Source organism: Callospermophilus lateralis, chromosome 14 (assembly GCF_048772815.1).
Source record: "Callospermophilus lateralis isolate mCalLat2 chromosome 14, mCalLat2.hap1, whole genome shotgun sequence".
Taxonomy (NCBI): domain Eukaryota; kingdom Metazoa; phylum Chordata; class Mammalia; order Rodentia; family Sciuridae; genus Callospermophilus; species Callospermophilus lateralis.
The window spans coordinates 103596815-103613392 of record NC_135318.1 but is presented as its reverse complement, the minus strand read 5'-3'; the positions used below and the strand labels follow the sequence as shown (position 1 = coordinate 103613392).

General features: G+C 44.8%; 1 protein-coding gene and 1 non-coding gene across 2 annotated transcripts in view; both read left to right on the top strand.

Moving 5' to 3' along the window:
- Positions 1-16578, top strand: part of Fhl2 (four and a half LIM domains 2) — a 71482-nt gene that overhangs the window by 6698 nt on the left and 48206 nt on the right. The window lies entirely within an intron of this gene.
- Positions 11547-11619, top strand: Trnat-ugu (transfer RNA threonine (anticodon UGU)). The gene has a single exon. It is a non-coding gene; the product is annotated as a tRNA-Thr (tRNA).

Sequence of the window (16578 nt, the reverse complement as noted above, 5' to 3'; positions counted from 1 at the left end):
TGGTTCCTATATTGATCACACTCTTGCTGAAGATAAGCACACAACTTACTCCTTGTTTCATGCACACAATGTCTGAGAGCTACCCCCAATACCCATCTAAAATTATACTGCCACTTTCTACCTGCTCACTTGGAATTATCTATTTATTATCCCAATTTATTTTTACTTAAGGTGCTTATTATACCATATACATACACACCTACAAAATACCTACATATACATACATGTATGAATATTCATATATAAGTATGTATATACATATGTAGACATATACATATATAGACGTAAATATGTGCATACATATATGCACACACAGAGTCACCCCTCAATATCTGCAGAGAATTGGTTCCAGGACTCCCCGTGGATAATAACATATCCAGATGCTCAAGTCCCTTTTGTAAAATAGCACAGTATTTGCATATGCACATCCTCCCATATCCTTTAAAGCATCTCTAGAGTTGTAATACCAAATACATCGTAAGATATAAATGCTGCGCAAATAGTTATCCCACCTTCACGACATCCATACGGTGTATGTGTCATGATGATTCCTAGTTTGAGGACACACACTGAAAGAGAGAAGTCACTAAAGAGACACAGCTGCTGTATTCGTTTCCCATTGCAGCTGCAACAAATTTCTGCAGTTATTCTCTTAAAGTAACATGAATTTATTATCTGGCAGTTGTGGAAGTTAGACGTCTGCGGTGGGTCTTGCTGTGCTAAAATCAAAGTCAGCAAGGCCCGAGAGGAGAATCTGTTTCCTTGACTTCTCCAGCTTCCATAGGCTGCCTGTGTCTGTGGCGCATGGCCCTTACCTCCACCTTCTAGGCAGCAGCATAGCATCTGCAAATCTCTCCCTGACTCTGACTTTCCTGCCTTCATCTATCACATGTAAGGACTCCTGTGACCACACAGTGGGCCACCCAGAAGTGGCCCACCCAGACAATGCAGGATAATCTCCTTGTTTCAGGATCCTTAACCACATCTGTGAAGTCTGTTTTGCCATGTAAGGTGACATATCCACAGGTCCTGGGGATCGGGAAGTGCATGTTTAGTGGTGGTTGGGACATCCTTCTACAGTCCCTGGGAGGCAGAACTGTGATTTGGACCCAGATGGACTCTCATGCTGTTCGGAAAGCCTTTGGTGTTTAGTTTATCCTCTTCCCCATTGTGAGTGTGAGCATGTATTTATGAGTTTGTACATGTAATGAGAGGAGGATGGAGAGCTCTGGATTCCAGACTCGGGATTCATATGTGACATTGAACAGGACAGTTCATGCCCTATGCCCTTCTTCCCTCTACGGTATAGAATGCCAAAGAGTCACAGCTAGTAAATTTTTAAATGACCAAGGTCACTGCATCCCAAACCTATTGTTGACTTCCAGAAAACCACAGATATGCAATAAAAGCGGGTTGCAAGAGGGAAATGACAGCCCTGCCTGGAGACAGGCTGTGCCATGCCTCCCATCAGGAGGGCGGTACCCACACGGAATGCAGAGTCGCAGCCAGCCTGGGGCCCACCCAGAACCTGGAACCCACAGGTAAATGGAGCAGGCGAAGAGGAGCCTGTTGGCACCTGAGGAGCCAGGACAGGACAGGGTGACCTGGCTCGGGATGTTCCAGGGCATACAGGGCCTGCATAAGCAGAGAGTGGAGGTGGGCCAGGTTAGCAGGAACAGGACTCTAGGAGCCAGCCCAGCAGAGTGGCAGAGGAAGCTGATGCAGGGGGACAAAGGAAAGGCAGGCACAGCCGTGCATCAGCAGTATGGCCCTGTCCGCAGCTAGTGTGATGGTCTGGGTGGGCCTTAAAATCAGGCTGGGGGGTCTATGATAACCCCAATCTCCCAGGGCTGGAACGAGCCCAAAAGCTGTTTCAAGTCTCAGTAAACAAGATACATAAAACAGAGATCTTATCAGGAGGGAGAGATGAACATGAAAAAAAAAAGACAGAAGCCTTATTTGGTCACAAAAGAAATTAGTTTCAGGGGGAGACAGGAAGTCACAGACAAGCTGTAGTCTGGGGAACAGGAGATGTGGAGAAATTCAAACTTTCCCTCCATAAGTTCAATATTAAATAAATGCCTGAAATAAATACCGTATCTGTTAACAAGGGAAACACATTAGCATTTGATAGTAGTTTTACTTTACTCAGGAGGCTTCAGATTGAAGACTGGTGACCCCAGCATGACCCAACCCATTTTTATGCTTAGGTTCAAGGAAACATAGGCAGCCAGGTAGAACTGTGATTGGCCCAAAAGGTGTGAGCTGATACTAACTGAGTGGGGAGCCCAGCAAGGCCTGTCTATTTGGGTTCTTCCTGACTCCTCTGTGAGCATCCCTCGCTCCCAGGTATAGGTCAGGACCTTTTCTAGAAGCGGGGTCTGATGACCTACTCTCAGCCAGAGTAGGCCAGAGAATGTCTTCATGTCCCCCTCCTCCACACAAAGGTGGGGAAGAGCTAGAAGATGATGTATAGCTTTTCTGGCTTTGGGGCAAACAGGTTCTGGTGTCTATGTGAGCCTTGGAGAAGAGGATTCTAGTTTCTATGCCTTGCCTCAGTGGAGACAATGAAGGTGAGAGCTAGGAGGGCCGGGAAGGGCAGGGAGAGATCTCACCTTCAGTTTCGGATATCATTTTCTGATCCCCAATATTAGCTCAGCAAGGCCCCTGCCTCCCAAATCTCCATCAGTTAAGCTCTGTCCAGAACTTACCTTCCAGCAACACGGGGCTGCCCCTACATATAAATAGACTCCTTTCTCCCATTTGGAGACACGAGGAGCCTCCAGCGCTTCAAGTACCTGAAGGGGCCTCTATTCTTCCAAGCAGGGAGGACAGGGGGACACGCTCAGCAAGCTCCTGAGGACAGCAGGAAGGTGTGAAGAGCGTGAATTCCAGGGAGGAGAATACTTACCTGGCGTAGCATTGCATTGTTTCAAACCTTTCCTTAACGCGTGCATCAGTGTTAGAAACTAAAGGTAAATAGACATAGGTCTGTATGTGTTTCTGGCAGAGCAATAATTACAGACTGAGCTATAGGTACGCTTTGCTCAGTTGTCCACCCACCTGGTGACTGTAGGATTTGAAAAGTTTACGGTCCAAACAGGCGATTGTGAGAGCACTTCAATAATACATTTGGGTGTCACCCACAATTTTATATGATGGTGGTTCTATGAGACTATAACACGGCTAAAATATTCCTCATCTCCCAGTTGTTTTGCTTTGTTTTTTTGTTCTCTGTAATGCTGTGGATCAAAGCCAGGGCCTGTGTATTTCCTAGGTAGGAGTTCTACCACTGAGCCACACCTCCAGCCCCTGTTTATTGCACTTTTCCAATGTTTTGATGTCTTAGATAACAAGTGGCCTTTGCCTACAGAATTCACAACAGTAAGGTTTTGGTCAGCTTTTTTTCTGTTGTGACTAAGGACCCGACCAAAACAACTGTAGAGAAGGAAAAGTTTACCTGAGGGCTCACGGTTTCAGAGGTCTCAATCCATAGGCCGCCAGCTCCATTCCTGGGGCTTGAAGTGAGACTGGACATCATGGAGGAAGAGTGTGGCAGAGGGAAGCTGCTCACATGGGAAGCAGGAAGCAGAGATGCCACTCTCCAGAAATAGCCAAGCCCCCAGTGAACCACTTCCTCCAGCCACATCCCACCTGCCTTTAGTTACCACTCAATTAATCTCATCAGGGGATTGATTCACTGATTGGGTTAAGGCTCTCGTAACCCAGCCTAGGAGCAACAGGCTGTACCATACAGCATGAGTGTGCAGCAGGCCAGTCCATCTAGATTTGGTTAAATACATACTATGTTGTTTACACAAAGATAAAATTGCCTAATGACATAGTTCGTAGAACATGTCCCCAATATTAAGCTATGTGTGACTGTTCGTTCCGTAGGTGTAACCAAGAAAGTCTTTGGTGCCTCTGCTGGAGGTAGAGCCCATCTCTGGATGCAAAGTCTCATAACTTAGGCAACAAGACACCCAGTAGAGCTCTCTTAGCTGCAAGCCTAAGAGTTTAGAGAGAGAATTCAACCTCCATTAGCTTGGCTGCAACCTCAGAAAAGCTTCCATTTGTATCAAGTAGAAGATCAGTGGAAGTCCAGTTTCTTACAAGGTGACTCTATGATGTGTCCCATCTTCCACAGTCCTCTGTTGGGAAGCCAGAGCTGTGCCTCCCCAATAGGCTATTGATATTGGAGAACTGCAGTCCCCACTGCTAGCCTGCTCTGCTTTTGTGACATTCTTAAGTTGGACTGCTTTTCTTCTCTGCTGTCCACCACTCAAGTTATAAGGAACCCTTCCACATCTGAGTTTCAACTTAAGTGTGACGACTTGCCCCAGGCAGTGACGCATGCCTGTAATCCCAACCACTCAAGAGGTTGAGCCAGGAGGATCGCAAGTTCAAAGCCAGCCTCAGCAACTTAGCGAGCCCCTAAGCAACTCAGCGAGACCCTGTCTCTAATATTAAAAAGGGCTGGGGATGTGGCTCAGTGGTTAAGCACGCCTGGGTTCAATCCCCAGTACCAAAAAAAAAAAAAAAAGAGTTGACAACTTTTGCAGTCTCATGGTCTGTAATAAGCTATGAAATCAGTTTGGGATATGGAGACCAGAATATTCCTAGTAACAAAATTAGACCACCTAAAATAGGGGGGGGAAATACCACAGCAGTGCTTCTCTCAGAGCCAGGATATTTCATTGCAGTGCATTATTCTAGCGCTGCCTGGGAGGGGTGCCTTGAAGTGGCTGTGATGTAAAATTGTACTCTCTAGTACAGGTTGCCTGTCAGAGAGTTGGCGACACCCTCTGTCAACTGCATTTGCAGGTTTCCTCTTTCCTTTGTCCTGAATCTGTGTAATGCGCCTCTCAGGCCTCCTCCCTCTGCAGATGGCAGAAATGGGTCCCTTAAGCAAGAGCTGATAAAAGGCCTCCCTGTTCGACCCATTCTATCAACCCAACTCTTTATCAAAAGGAAAAATAAAGAACACCAAAACCATACACCTGTCACCAGAAATTGCAGGGCCATGGCAGTAGAAATGTCTGAGAAGCTTAAAAGCAGCGATGTTGATTATTAGCAACACCGGCTTCTTCTGCAGCTTCGGTTGCCTGGCATAATTTATGCCTAAATGTGGGAGTGCCAGGTGGTGGTAGTGGTGGTGGTCATGTGTGTGTGTGTGTGTGTGTGTGTGTGTGTGTGTGTGTGTGTGTTCTGATGCACCACCTCCCTTTGTGCCACAAAATAAGTGGAAAATAACCCAGTCTGAGGTTTTGCCTCTCTTCTTCATTGTTTCAGGGTCTTTGCAGCCGGGGGTCGGGACTTCCAGCTTTTTCCTGTGATTGGGCAGGAGGGAGATGCGGGAAGGGCAGATCCCACTTCAAAGGTGGGCTTTCCTGACTGCTGTTGAGTGGGGAGGAGAGAAGGAGACCCTAATGCAGAGCAGAAAGGAGGACCTTCAGGAGGATGTCTGGAAGCAGAGAGAGCAAACTGCAAAGGGACTTGGGTAGACATGCGGTTTCCAGTCCTTACCATGTGTTTTTCATTCTCTTTTTGGTTACTTTTGGCCTGAATTATGGAGCTTGGTTGAGGTAACTTGGATGCAATTGCTTTGAGACATCAAAAATGAATACTGACTTGTTTGGGGTGAGACAAGGCATGACAGTAAGTGACGAAGACAGAACACACATTGCCTTTTCAGAAAGCTGGAAAATTCTTCTCTTCCCTGTTCCTTATGGCAGTGGAGAGCCTATTTTTCTAAGAGCCCAGAGCACTTTGACTAATGCAATTGGTAAAACATTGCCTCCGGCAGGAAAGATATTCCCAGCTGATGAAACAGCCTGGAAGCAAATACCTTTTAACCGGGAGGCAAGATAGAAAGATAAAGAAGAATAAGCCTTCTTCCTATAGAAACATGGTGGCTTGATTAATGGCTGTGGCCTTAAATTAAATAATAATAATAATAATAATAATAATAATAAAAAAAAGGGCAAGTGTTGTCCATTGATTAGCTAAAAATACTGCGATACTGCTACGAGTAAAAATCTCTTCCTGGTATTGTCACCAGTTTCATTGAGGTCTCAAGCAAGTATTTCCTCTCTTTGTACTTTGGTCTCTACCATTCTACAATGCAGATATTTATACATATAAAGGGCCATTGATAGAGTTTATGAAGTATGTTTTGAAATCTTTAAGCAGCTTTCCAATAACAGAAAGTTGGGCTGTGATTCCCAATCATTCAGAATATAGAGTCTTGCATTTGTGGGTGATGCCATTGTTTTGTTGGGTTCTTCTAACATCTGAGTTTCACTGATGGCCTCCCTCCTGTGGAAAAATCCATAAGCCCCTCATTCCTATGGGAGCAAAGGACAGGGAGTGGAAGGGAAGAGTTTCCCCAGCGTCCTGGCCCCTGATAGCTGCCCAGGTCAGGCCCCGTGCAAACACCTTCACTTGCTCCATGTTTCCAGAGGACTTTGTTTAATTCCCAGGTGATCAGAGGTGTGGGGAAGGGCTAGAAGGGAGAGAAAAAATCAGAGTTCTGACATTGTTGACTGCAGCCTTACTCTGGATTCCGGTTAACTGTGTGACACCGTGTCTGATGAGTAAATATGTCAGCATGGAAAACAGTCATTCTGCAATGATTCTGGTATCTTGGCCAAAGCAATCCATACATAACTGATCTAGACAATCATTTTCTCATTCATTCAGTCAATCAGAGAGAACTCAAAAAGTTGACCTAAAGTCACAGTGTGGGGGGCACAGTTAAACTGCAGACAGTATTTAGTTGAGATTATTTTCATCTGGAGTGATTTGTTGTTAAAGATAGGTCACATCTGCCAGGACAAAGACGTCATGGCAGAATTCATTTTGATTGTCCCTTTTGCCTCTTTGTGGCTCACAGTTTGGTTTATAGATCATATGTCATCTAGAGCTATAATTCTGTAATTAAAGTGTAAATTAAAGCAGGAGGAAACTATAAATCAAGAAGAAAATATTTGTCTTCGGTGTGACCCCTTGTTCCCACCACCAGCTGACTTCCTCGGTGGCTTTGCTTTATCTGGGAAGGACCAGCAATCCTATCTCATGGGGCCCCTGCGTCCACGGCACCAGATGTTCCACAGCCAGCCGGCTACCAATCTGGGAAAGACAGGACATAGGTCAGGGGGACTGCTCCTGTCCTCACCCATGACATGGGCATACTGAAAACCCAGAACAGAAAAGCACATGCGTTACAAACCCGAGCTGACCAACACATCTTTAAGCCAAGCGACTGTTTCACTCTGACTTTTCCACCCTGATGCCGGGTCACTGCCGAGCCAGCATCGGGTGGGTAGACCCGCAGGAGGGCCAGGGAGACCCATCTTTACTGTCAGTCTACCCTGGGGTAACTCCTCTGGGCTCTGTTTCCAGTGCACACACTACAGGACCCCAAAGGGGACAAAAAAGCTGAGGGAACAAATGGACTTACTGCTGAATGCTAATGTAAATGTAAAAATAGCACAGTGAGGAAATAGAGGCATGTTTTCTATTAAATCAAAGAAACAGATGTAGAAGACTAAGTTCTAGGATGTTGAGTCCCCGATGGCAAAGAATGTGCTTTTGTGAGCCTAGCACAGAACCGTGCCTTCCCCCAGAAGTATGCTTTGATGTAACAGTTATGACATCAAGGGATGAGGTAGGATAATTTTGTTTTGTTGATCAGAAGAAATGAGTTCATTTTCTTTACCTTAGGCATCGGGCTTTCTGTCTCTTGGTATACACAGGAAATGGGTTCCGGGACCCCGTGAATACCAAAATCCATGGATGCTCAAGTTCCTTATATAGAACTGGCATAGTAATTTATGTACATCATCTCAAGAACTTAAATCATCTCTAGATAACTTATAACACCTAATGTAATGCCTACACAGTACTTTATTCCTGTGGTACTAGTGTAGTACTCAGCACACGGCCAATTCAGCATTGCTTTTTGGAAGTTTTTTGAAATGATTTTTTGTATATTTTTTATCTACAGAAGGTTGGGTCATTAGATGTGGAACCCAAAGACATGGAGGGCCAATCATAGTTAAGAATACTGTACCAACACCCACCATCCAATGATAAGGCATTTAAACTACGGCTTTGGAACCCGATCCATAACCTCTAGCAGAGCAGAATGCCACCACAAAGCTCCAGGTCACTAGCACCAAACCAAATTTGACAGGACCCTCCCAAGCACTCCACGTGAATCTGCCCATCCCCCCAAACTAGTGAAAAGTAGTGGATGACCGACTGCAACTCTATGCACTATATTCCCACTGGATGACCTTGTGTTTCAAGGGACGTCTGGACCACATGGGATCTGACTGTAACTTACCTCTCTTCCATGAATCTGGCCTGTATAGTACTGGAACACAGGGACACTGGGTTGCCACTGGCTCTGTAAAACTCCAGGGATCCCATGCTCAGGGTATAGATGGAGCCCCTGGAGCTGGATGGCTCAGTGGCTGTGGGAGAGACATACTCTCCCTCTTCTCCAAACCCTTGCCTCTCCGGTCCCTTCCTGAGTCCTCTTTCTGACCCATGTCCATTAGATCCTTCCTCATGCTACCACTGGTTATGAATAATTTGCTCCTATTATGAGTTAAGATGCCAAAGATTAAATGTTTCTCCCCTTAGGTTCGTATGCTAAAGGCCTAACCTCAATAACTCAGAGTGAAACCTTACTTGGGACTAGGATTGTTACAGATGTAGTTAGTAAAGATGAAATCATTAAAGTATACCCCAACCCAATATTACTAGTGTCCTTACAAAAAAAAAATGGATATTTGAACAGACACACAAGGGGCGGCGACACAGGTCAACATAAAGATGGAGATCAATGAGTCTCTGAACCAAGGAATGCTAAGAGATACACAGGTCTTTGAATTGGGCCAGTTCTAATATATTATAGATCTGTATTTCCTTCATATATATATGTTTGGTTTCATTTTTGGAGGGGCTGGGGGTCAGACCCAGGGCCTGGCACTTGCCCGGCGAGGGCTCTACCTCTGCGCTCTTACCACATATTCAAGCCACGCCACATACCTGGACAGGCTGAATGCAGAAGCAGGCAGGAGGGTCTGGCTCTCCAGGTGACTTCTATGGAGCTAAATATTAAGGAGAACTGCAGAAGTGTAAAGCCAAGCCACTCTTTTCACTAGTTGTTTGGTTTTAGAAAACATAGTTCTTTTTCTTAAAAATAATTTATGATAACATATAATGCCCTCATATTGGTATATTTAAATGATTTTGGTTTTTAGCTTCTCAGGTTTTGTTTTTTTTTTTTTGATACTGGGGATTGAACTTGGGGTACTGGATCACTAAGCCACATCCCCAGCCCTATTTTGTATTTTATCTGGAGACAGAGTCTTACTGAGTTGCTTGGTGCCTTGCTGTTGCTGAGGCTGGCTATGAACTCGAGATCCTCCTGCCTCAGCCTCCCGAACTGCTGGGATTACAAGCATGAGCCATTGCGCCCAGCTTCTCAGTTTTTATTTTCACTATAGTAAATATCAATTAGGCGTAACCCACATTAACAAAAGCCCTTCATGATCTTTAATAACATTAAAGCATTCAAAGGGATGTGGAGGGGAAGAAAAGGTTGGGAAACTCTCGTTTAGTTGACTTGAAATTGATTTCATTATGATTCTAAACATAGTTCTGATTCTACTTAATAATCCCCATCCATCCACATTGTAAAAAATAAGTCTAAGATAGATCGATAGATTGATTGATTTTTGCAGTGCTGGTGATGCAACTCAGGGCCTCAGGCTTACTGGGCAAGTGCTCTATACCACTGAGTTATACTCCCAGCAAAGATACATTTTTTTTGGCTTAAATAATCTAGATAATTATACCATATGTGTGGGGCTCGTACCATGAAGAATGGTTCTATTCAAAGGAGATCCCACTGCCTTACTTCTCTGTGGTTAGAGCAGAAGAGAGTGAATTAGGGGTGCATGAAATCTCTGTGCTTTGAAGGTATTTGCTTTGCTTTTTTTCTTCCCCCACCGGCTATTTTGGTTCTATTTTAAGAACAGCTGTTCACAAGGCTCGTTTTCCCAACACATTTTAATGTGATTTTTCACACTCATAGTTTTCTGTTCTTGCAAATTCTGTCATGGATGATTCCACTGCCTATTGTGAAACCACCTACAGTCCCTGCTTACAAGCATTATCAAATTTTATTACAAGGAGACATTATTTAAACTGCCTTTGCTGTGACGAAACATGCCAGATGTTTATTTTATTTATTAGCTGGATAATCGACACACATGGTATACAATTCAAAATGGAAGAAAGGAGACATGAAAATTAGTCTTCTCCCAGCTTCCGTGCTCCATCCAGTCCTCCCAGAACAGTTCTGCAGGCAAGGGCCTGCCTGTCCTTCCGAAGATGTTCTAGATTTCCAGCCCCATGTGGCGTCATGAGGAAGGGTTCTGAGAAATGCACTGCAAGGTGATTTCATCCCAGTGCACTTGCACAAATCTACAGGGCACCGCTGGCCACACACTTAGGCTTTGTGGGATAGCCTCATATATGGTATAGCCTGGTGCTCTCGAGTCCTGTGATCAAAACAGCATGAGATTAAATCAAGCACAAGAGATAATGGCACAAGCAAGCAGGAAATGGCAGAGGCTGCTCCGGTGTATTGCAGTGTATTGTTCTACAGGAAACTTTCATGTAAGGAGGACACTCCACAATAATGATAAAAAGCCTATTATAGTAAATGCATAAACCAGTTACAGTCATGCATTGTCATTATCGAGCATTAGGTACTGTGTACAAGTGCATATGCTGGGCTTTTATACGATGTTAGAATGGTTACCATATCACCAAGAGACAGGAGTTTTTGAGCTTCATTTTAATCTCATGGGACCGCCATTGTGTATATGTGATCCATCATTAAATACTGTTCGGTGGTATGTGACTCTATAATGGACATGAGCTCTTTTATCAGAAATGGTGATGACAATTTTCATGTTATTCCTTTCACTTAATACTTCTCCTGGAGACTGGTCCCTATAAAGAGATGCTGTCCTATTGTTTACAAGCTGCATAGAATTCTGATGTATGGAGAATGATTTATTCGACTCTTTCCCATCTAAAGACATTGAGCTATCTCTCATCTTTTACTTCTGAAAACGATGCTTTAATATCTGTGTACCTTTGTGTATGACAAATACATATAACCATGACTTTCTGAATCAAAGGGTATGGAAGACAACATCTCTTAGACTACAATTGTATCAGATAAATTCCTAAGTCACAGGTTACCAAGGAATCATGAGGAAGCTGGTGATATTGTGAAATAAATATTGGGTCTTCGTTGAGTTTCTTGGTAGACAGCTCCTAAAATCCTTGGAATCTCCAAGAATTGCTGGATGTTTTTTATATGTGAATGGGTTAACCGGTGGCTTGGGGGGGGTCCCTGGATGGCATCAGGAAAGACTAGACTAAGGCAAAATTAGAAGCAAAGAACCAGGAAACATGAGCAGAATTTTAAGCAAATGTTCTTGTGATTTAGGGCTGGTGATATGGCTCAGTTGGTAGAGTGCTTGCTTTGTATGCACAAGGTCCTGGGTTCAAACCCCAGCACCACAAAAAAAAAAAAAAGTTTTCCTGATTTGAATCCTATCTACAGCCATTATTCTGGTCTTGGGCACATTGTTCAACCTCTCTGGGCCTTGGTTTCCTTATCTATGCAACTTGGTTATATTCTTCCTTTTTTCCCCATTAGGATTCTTGTAGTACCATCTTCATGTCCTCAATTGACATTAACCTCCAACCTACTGAAACTTGGCGTCTGGCCCCATCACTCCTCTGTGACATATTTCAGAAGTGACAGCAGCCATATTGTACAGAATGGACTCTCAGCAGCTATTGGCCACTCCCCTAGAAATACGCTAGCCATTGTCTCCCCCACCTCCGGCCCTCCCGCCGCCGCTGCCCTCTCTCCTGCCTCTTTTTATCCTTCCCTGAGAGCCCCCTTCTCAGCCAGCTGTATGGACACTCCCTCCCATCCTGCCCCATGAACCTCCTGGAACTAACCTTTGACCCACAGCTGACAATCCTCACTCTCTTGCAAGCCCTCACTTACTCTACCGGTTCCTTTCATTATTTAACTCAAATGACCCTACATCCACAGCAGCCCCCTCCCTACTCTTCCCCTGAAGTCTCCTGTTAGTACAAGCTAAGGAAACTTGTCTATTTGGATGGCTGGTCCCCAAGCACTTCCCTTTCAAACAGGATTCATCCCCATCACACACTTGCTTTTTATTTTATTTTTTTTCTCTCTCTCTTCCTGATAATAATACCTTCAGATGACCCGACCAGAATCATGGATCAAAATCTCTATTGATTGCACTCCTTTAAAAATCTCACCTGCAGTCTTGGCTATGCAAGAAGCTAAGGCAGGGGGCGGGGGATGTCACTTGAGAACAGGAGCTGAAGGCCAGCCTGGGAACTTAGTGAGACCCCTGCTCAAAACGGGAAAAGAAGGGGAAAAAAAAAAAGGAAGAAAAACAACAACAAGCGAATAACTCCTGCTAGTGGCTGGCAGCTGAATGTCTAGCAATTGGAGCGTCGTCTCCAATAGGAAGGGGGGCGCTCATCAAGGGCACCTCTTAGGACTCTGTCATGCCCCAGCCTGGTGGTGCCGAAGGCATCCCAGGAGAAGGAGGCGTGCAGCCCCAGGAGCCGAGGGCCCTCCACAGGCACTCAAGGGACTCTGGACACACACCGACAGCAACCCCTGGCTCCCACCTGAGCCCCAGGTGTATTTCTATACTGCATCTAGATTCGTCCATCAAAAATAAAAGAATAGGCCGTGTCTATCCCACGTCCTTTAAATGACTTCCAAACTCTTGGCAGCACTCTGGAAACTGGCTTCCGTCCTTGGCCTAACAGGTGTTCACCAGCCAGAGGGGAGATTTGTGTGAAACTACTCTACCCCCCCTGAAACTCACAGTGCACGCTGCATCCTTAAAGGCTCTGAGAAGTCCTTTGGTAAAGAGAACTGTCGACTTTGTTTCACCTGAGAAGTACCAGCCCACCTGCCCCTGACCTGAGGGTCCGCTCCTGCGTGTCGTGTGTAGCACCTGTACGCACCGCAGTCTGCTGCCCGATTGGAAAGGCTGGCCTGTGGGACAAAGTGCCCTAGAGTGGGACATACAGTCCCCATGTCCTGACCATCCTGCTCCTCCGAGACTCATCCCTGGCCCTTGCAGTACTCAACTACATGCCAGGTCCTGAACAGACCCAGAGGTGTCACAGGGCCTCTGTGCCACCTCCTTTTGTGCCACCCAGCTGGCTACCTCTTGCCCATCTGTCAAGGCTCAGGTCAGATAGCATTCCTTTCAGGGTTCTGTTGGGGGTGGGGTGTTGATGACCCTCGTATCTTTGGGTTCCTCCAACCATGGATTTGACCAACCGTGGTTGAAAGTATCTGCTTCCATACTGAATACATATAAACTTCTATTTCCTTGCTATTTAGTCCCTAAACACTGAAGTTTAACAATTACACAATTAAACTGTACTTCATACAATAGCATTTTTATGTATTAGGTATTGTAAGTGATCAAGAGATGAAGTAGGGGGGTGAGGGGGTATAGATAATACACAAATATTATACCAAGTACTATACCGCTATACATAAGAGATTTGTATATCAGCAAATGTTGGGATTTATGAGGTCCTGGAACCAGTCCCCTGCAGAGACTGGGGGACATTGTACACACACACACACACACACACACACACACACACACACAGGCTCACAGGATTATAAAAAAATGACAAGTTCCAAGATCTGCAGAGTTAAGTCAGCAGGCTGGAAACCCATGAGAACTGACGTTTAGTCCTAGCCCAAGTTCAAAAGCCTGAAACCAGCAGAACTGACGAGGTAGCTCCCATCTAAAGACTGGCAGGCTCAGGACTCAGGATGAGCTGATGGTTCACTTTGAGTCTGAAGGCAGGAAAAGTCCAATGTCCCAGCTTGAAGGCAGTCAGGAAGAAGAATTCTTGTTCACTCAGGGCAGGTCAGCCTTAGCTCCTTTTGGCCTTCAACTGAGTGAGGCCCACTCACCCTGTGAAGAGCCACTTGCTTTACACAGTTTACCAATTCCAAAGTGGATCTCATCTCCACACACTCTCGCAGAAGCACCAGAATCATATTTAACCACACATCTGGGCGGCCTGTGGCCCAGTCAAGTTAACACATAAAACTGACCATCTCACACCCTCAAGTTGGATTAAGAGCTTTTTCCTGGGTCTTCAGACTTCCTACACATACACTCACCACATCTTCCCCACCCCCCATCGTCTTGATCATCTTTATGTGTCTAGTCAGTAGCATTTCTGTGCAATAAACTAATGTGTAGTCAATCTCCAAAACTTATTCATCTCACAAGAATGAAACTCTCTACCCATTAAAAAACTATTTCCCTTTTCCTCCTCCTTCTAGCTCCAGTAAACTGCCATTCTACTTTCTGTCAATAAGAGTTTGACTACTTTCTGACTTTTGTGACTGGCTTACAGAGCTTGGCATAGTGTCCTCAAGTTTCATCTGTGCTATCGCATGTGTCAGAATTTCCTTCTTTTGAAGGCTGTATACTATTTCATGGTATATATAACACTTGGTTTATCCATTCGTCTATCTATGGGTACTTGAGTTGCATTCACCTTTTGGCTATTGTGAACCAAGCTGCTGTGAACATGGGGAGAATGTTTTTTTTGAGAACTTGTTTTCAGTTCTTTCAGATACATGTTTTCAAATGAGATCTGCTTTCTTATCTTAACCCTGATCAGCACTGTTTGGGATTCCATCTTCTCCCGCTTGGCTCCCTCCCTCTGGTCATGCTAGACCTTAAGTTCTGTAAGGATTACACTGAGACTTACTCATCTTGGTGGCACTGTGAGGATGAATCACTTAGCAAACAACAAGGTCCTTCTTAACAGCTTCCTCTTGGCTGCCCTATGCCATCTAATCACTAGGAACAGGACTCTATACAGAGAGTGTTTGATCTCAAAATAGCCCTAAATTCCAGAATTGGGAATGTCCAATTCTCTTCATTTCAAAGTTCAGAATTCTGGGTACACCAGGGGAGAAACCAGATTCTAACTGAAACCAGGAATAAGGCATGTGGTTTATTAAACTGTGCTGGGAAAGAATTAATGAGAAACATTATACATTCATTTTTACTCTCTTTAAAAATTAGCTCTAAATGTGATGGCATTGATCATTGACAATACTCTTTCTAGAGTTATAATTTGAGGGAGGAGTTGGTCAGGCTGGGAATCAAACCCAGGCCTCACATATATAATTTGTTTTTATTTTTAAAAGTTGGATTTTAAAACTAACTCAAAGACCGTACTAGAAAATCATGCGAATAATCTTTTAATTTTGTGTACACTTTGGGATACAGTGGGTGTCAGTCCACCTTAATTTTAGGACCCGTTTTAGAACTGAAATTAGAACGAATGGACCTAAACATCTAAAGCAAAGGGGCATTGTGAGACTGAATTGAAGTTCTTTTACACTGGTGCATATGATTTTTCACCTCCCCCTCTAGATCTCATGAGGATTAAATAACCAAGCTATAGGTTCAGGGTCCAAAGGGCAGAGGTGTTGGAAATGATGAGATGTACCTTGGTAGTCCATTCAGCCATCAATGAACTAATCCACCAAGTGGATTAATCCAGTGCATTGTGGATTAATCCACTGATGAGGTCAGAGTCCCCCCTCTGCACCCTGCTGCATTGGGGAACCTGCTTACAATCTGCAGGTGGGACACATTCCAGATCCACACCATACCAAGAATCTTAAATGCCTTGTCTGTAATCTGTCCCGTGGAGTCTCACTGAGGTTGGTTGGACATACAGTATTTGGCTTCCAGGAAGAACTAAAGTCTATTTCTTTCTCAAGAGTTTTCTAAACACTGGTGGCTGGAACAGCCACTGCCCGTGCTTGGCTTTGTGGCACTGAGAACGGGCTTTGATCGGATTATTCATTTCTCCACTCCTTGCCTTAAATCGTGTAGCATTTTTGTCCCTATGTGGGCCCCTCTGGTTGCCAGCACAATAGGAAAGCAAGCTGGTACAAGAACCTGGGCATCCCACACACTCTCCTCTGGTTGCCTGCGCCAGGAATCCTTGCCGGAGCAACACAAGCTGAAGTGTTGGTTTTGGACACTGCCACCAATTCGCAGCATATGTGACATGTTTCCCAGAGATTAGAAGTCAAAGTAGACTTCAAAAGGCATTGCCCTAATAAATCTAGCAGGTAGAGTTCCAACATTCCCAGTAAGACCTACTGAGGGACAGGTGCTAGAGGAGACGTTTGATTAAAACAGACACTTGATTCAACTGGACTCAATTTCAGTTTAACCCTCGCCTCTCCCTCTGCCTGGAGACCACTCACGGGCCCTTCAGATGCACAGAAGAGGGAACAATTCATTCTGTGGCTCTCCGGGGCTGTCTGCAGTGCCAGACAACATGTCCTTGCTATTGTCAAGACTGTGAAAGGAAACGTCTGTTTCCAGAAGAAAGTCACCCAGTTCTCAG